General features: G+C 51.2%; 2 non-coding genes across 2 annotated transcripts; both read right to left on the bottom strand.

Moving 5' to 3' along the window:
• Positions 1–775: 775 nt before the first annotated feature.
• LOC137927789 (5.8S ribosomal RNA) lies at positions 776–932 on the bottom strand. Its single transcript, XR_011107922.1, has one exon. It is a non-coding gene; the product is annotated as a 5.8S ribosomal RNA (ribosomal RNA).
• Positions 933–1,748: 816 nt separating this feature from the next.
• LOC137927689 (small subunit ribosomal RNA) lies at positions 1,749–3,652 on the bottom strand. Its single transcript, XR_011107834.1, has one exon. It is a non-coding gene; the product is annotated as a small subunit ribosomal RNA (ribosomal RNA).
• Positions 3,653–5,000: the final 1,348 nt, after the last annotated feature.

Genomic DNA, 5,000 nt, shown 5'->3' with positions numbered 1-5,000 from the left:
GTCCGGCCCTTTCGGTATCGGTCCGTATCGATACGATAATATAACGTTCGCACTGGAACGACGACGCGTATCACCGACATAATACGGATGCGTAGCGACGACGAGCGGTGAACTCTCTCGCATCGGGCTAGGCGCGCGCGCACATGAACATCACGTAATGTTTACTTACATATGTTTGTGTGTGCGTTACGCTTGCCGCGCAAGAAAACATTCACCGCCTGCCGGTCGCATCCGTCGGAGACGCGTCGTCTGTGCTTCCGATATATTTTATTATATCGTATACACGAACCGATGAGCTCGGACGAAGACCGCACTACGAAGACTCGCGTCTTAGCGATGCGTGTAATCTTTTCACACTCGTTTCATATTCAATACAATTCGATATATTTAAACGGACCGTAAACGCGCTCCGCGCGTACGCGGACGTGAGGGGTGCAGCACCCCGCCGTCCGTCGTCCGTCGCGAAGAACGTTCAACGGAAACCGTCAATTGTTCGAAAGAGCGCGCGCCCGCTCGCCCGCGCGCGGTAGTGCGGCAGCGGCAGCGCGACGACAGCGACGGCGGATAGTGAGAGAGAGAGAGAGTGAGAGCCGCGGCGGCGCGGACGAGAGACTCTTATTAGAGATCGTCCCATCGCACCGTCCGCGAGCTCGTTCATCACCCCCCACCAACCCGCCGCCGCCGCGTCGCGCGTCACCGCCGCGCGCATCGACCGGCGCGAGCGCACGTAGCGCGCGTTCTACACCGAACAGTGTGGTTTTTATATTTTAACAGCCGGCCCTCAGACAGGAGTGGTCCTGGATATTTCTCCACGGACCGCAATGTGCGTTCGAAATGTCGATGTTCAAATGTGTCCTGCAGTTCACACTATGACGCGCAGTTAACTGCGTTCTTCATCGACCCGCGAGCCAAGTGATCCACCGTCCAGGGTAATGGTTTTTTCTTAATGTTGTTATTACTTACGGTAGCGGCCTACGGCTCTCGCCGTCGGCCACTTGATTGTCCGTTTTTATGTATTAACGTCGAAAGTTGGTCGAATTCATGTGCGCCGAGGCGTTCATAAAGAAACGGCACCGAAAAAGCTTAACGCCCCGACGCGAATCCTTTAGAATGATGAACGACGACGACCCGCGCACCCCCCAACGAGCTGGCGTGACGCACGACATTGTCATCTTTCTAACCGCTTAAATTTCGTTTTGTATAGCGCCAACCGACAATAAAGGGCCTGAGCTAGGCAGTGGGGATTTTCACCGCTTCGAACGCTCCGTTTGGTATGCCCCGGTCGGCGCTCGTCTCTCGGCGTTTTTCCGCCACCCGGCCGCTTCGACGGCGGCGGAGGCAGCGGCGGCGGTAGCACTTTCGACGAATGCCACCACCGCCACCGGCCACCGCCACGGCGCCGTCGCCGCTGCGCCGTTAGGCGTAATAGACGCTAGAGACAATTATTTCACATTTTATTTTTTATACATATATACAAACACGCACACACACACGCACGCACACGCGCGCGCGCTCGTCCGCATTAGATACGAACAGCAGCGCGCGCGCGTACGTACATATATATGTATATATGTCGTATATATATATCATTATGGATGTATTACATATATATATGTGTAAACACGGTATGTACGAAGTCGTCGTCGTCGTCGTCGTCGTCGTCGTCGCAACAGCAACAACAGCAACAGCAACAGCGGCGCAACAACGTTCGTGAACATATCACGCGTCTCGCACACATACACACACGTTAATGATCCTTCCGCAGGTTCCCCTACGGAAACCTTGTTACGACTTTTACTTCCTCTAAATGATCAAGTTTGGTCAACTTCCCAGCAACGCCGACGGCCGTGAAGCCACCGCGTGTCGGTCCGAAGACCTCACTAAATCATTCAATCGGTAGTAGCGACGGGCGGTGTGTACAAAGGGCAGGGACGTAATCAACGCGAGCTTATGACTCGCGCTTACTAGGAATTCCTCGTTTATGGGGGATAATTGCAAACCCCAATCCCCAGCACGAAGGAGTTTCAACGGGTTGCCCGGGCCTCTAGGCCAGGGAGAACATGCTGATTCCTTCAGTGTAGCGCGCGTGCGGCCCAGGACATCTAAGGGCATCACAGACCTGTTATTGCTCAATCTCGTGCGGCTCGAAGCCGCCGGTCCCTCTAAGAAGAATTTTAATACGTCGCCAGTGAGTTGCGCCACCGGAGCGGCGCACACCTAAATGACGACGCCTATTTAGCAGGCTAGAGTCTCGTTCGTTACCGGAATTAACCAGACAAATCGCTCCACCAACTAAGAACGGCCATGCACCACCACCCACCGAATCAAGAAAGAGCTGTTAATCTGTCAATCCTTCCGGTGTCCGGGCCTGGTGAGATTTCCCGTGTTGAGTCAAATTAAGCCGCAGGCTCCACTCCTGGTGGTGCCCTTCCGTCAATTCCTTTAAGTTTCAGCTTTGCAACCATACTCCCCCCGGAGTCCAAAATCTTTGGTTTCCCGGAAGCTGCCCGCCGAGCCATCGTAGTAACGTCGGCGGATCGCTAGATGACATATTTACGGTTAGAACTAGGGCGGTATCTAATCGCCTTCGAACCTCTAACTTTCGTTCTTGATTGATGAAAACACCTTTGGCAAATGCTTTCGCTGATGTTCGTCTTGCGACGATCCAAGAATTTCACCTCTAACGTCGCAATACGAATGCCCCCAGTTATCCCTATTAATCATTACCTCGGAGTTCTGAAAACCAACAAAATAGAACCGAGATCATATTCTATTATTCCATGCACGAAATATTCAAGCAGCATTTTGAGCCCGCTTTGAGCACTCTAATTTGTTCAAAGTAAAATTGTCGGCCCATCTCGACACTCACCGAAGAGCACCGCGATAGGATTTTGATATTGAACCGCCGTTTTACCGACGGCTCACCGACGATATGCTCCGCAGACGTGTCAGTATCACCGCGGATGCGGTGCACCGACAGCGCGGCGCACAAATGCAACTACGAGCTTTTTAACCGCAACAATTTTAGTATACGCTATTGGAGCTGGAGTTACCGCGGCTGCTGGCACCAGACTTGCCCTCCAATTGTTCCTCGTTAAAATATTTAAAGTGTACTCATTCCGATTACGAGGCCTCGTAAGAGTCCCGTATCGTTATTTTTCGTCACTACCTCCCCGTGCCGGGAGTGGGTAATTTGCGCGCCTGCTGCCTTCCTTGGATGTGGTAGCCGTTTCTCAGGCTCCCTCTCCGGAATCGAACCCTGATTCCCCGTTACCCGTGACAACCATGGTAGTCGCAGAAACTACCATCGAAAGTTGATAAGGCAGACATTTGAAAGATGCGTCGCCGGTGCTGGACCATGCGATCGGCAAAAGTTATCCAGATTCATCAAAATTAACGACTTCGGACGCGAGGCCCTCCGTCGATTGGTTTTGATCTAATAAAAGCACTCATCCCATCACTGGTCAGAGTTCTGATTGCATGTATTAGCTCTAGAATTACCACAGTTATCCAAGTAACCGAGGTAAGATCTAAGGAACCAAAACTGATATATTGAGCCATTCGCGGTATCGCCTTAATACGGCTTGCACTGAGACATGCATGGCTTAATCTTTGAGACAAGCATATAACTACTGGCAGGATCAACCAGGGAGCTAGCTAGTAGAGCTAACACACACCAACACCGCACATACGAGAGATATGAGGGTGATGATGATATGATAGACGTGTGACAAGCGACGCGTCGGACGTTCGAAACGCCGTGACGCGCCGGTGCCTAGGTAGCTTTTTGCGTGCGTGCGTGCGTGCGTATTTATTACAATACACACACAACACCACACCGCAACAACAAAATGAATTCGTTTTTCTATCTGTTCACGGAGGAAAATGTATATCTCAACACTCGCCTCGCGTTCGTCCAGATTTACTTTGGACGCGGCATCGCGTCCGATTCATCGGAACGTTCTTTGACGAGACACATACAAATCTTCACTTTTATAAAATATCGTTTCGCAAAACGAACAATGACCGATTTCCAGCCCGGTTTTAGAGAGATCCGAAATCCTTGATTTATATATCATGATCGACCGTCGCGCGACTAGCGCGCGACGAGCTCGTTGATGCGATGCGTTAAGGGCCGCCCCGAAGTCGACTCGGGAGCCCAACGCCGTTCGCGTTAATTAAACGAGACGTTCTCTTACGCCTTCCGCTCTTACATAACGGAGACGTCGTCCGACACAGTTTACGGTGTGTTGTTGTGGGGAGATGATCCCCTTTTTCTTCCCTCCTCCGCCGCCGCTGTGTCGTTCGTGCGTTTGTCGGTTATAGAAGTTTCAGTTTCGGGCGTTCTCGTTGGTGGCGCGCGTTGTTTGTGTATCGGTGTTATTAGTTTTGTTCGATTCGCGCGCGTTTTCTAAGAATAATTTTTAAATTTTTTTTTTTTTTTATAAAAAAAAAAAAAAAAACTAAATCTAAAAAAAACGCAATCTCCGCAAACAAACTAACACCACCACCACACACACACACACCCCACCAACCAAAAAAACACACTCCACACTCCACAACCACCAACAAACAAAACAAAACAGAAGAGCATCGGAGAGAACTCGATTCGGCCGACCGGCGCGTCTCGCGCCAGTCCCATGTATATGCGGGAACGACTGTATGCGTCTCCGCGTAGCGCTATAGAGCGTTCGCGTATCGATTGCATACCACCGATCTACATATCTATATCTGACCCTGATCTCGATGTCATCGTCGTCGTCATCATCATCATCATCATCATCATCATCATCGTTCGACCCGATCGCGGATTGCGCGTAGCCAGCCGCCGATGCGTTCGCGTATCGATTTCTGAAAACGACAGAGTCCGGTCCCGTTCGCGTATCGATGCATAAATTTCGTGCTGATGACGATCGCACTCTTTCATACGCGATGTCGACTGAGACAAAGAAAGGTGTCGTCGTCGTCGTCGTCGTCGTCGTCGTCGTCGTCGAGACGGT

This window comes from Battus philenor, unplaced genomic scaffold, assembly GCF_028537555.1.
Source record: "Battus philenor isolate CCGP_79_NKW_IND1 unplaced genomic scaffold, ilBatPhil1.0.hap1 SCAF_36, whole genome shotgun sequence".
NCBI classification, from domain to species: domain Eukaryota; kingdom Metazoa; phylum Arthropoda; class Insecta; order Lepidoptera; family Papilionidae; genus Battus; species Battus philenor.
The sequence above is the reverse complement of the archived record's forward strand: the minus strand, read 5'-3'. Positions and strand labels throughout refer to the sequence as shown.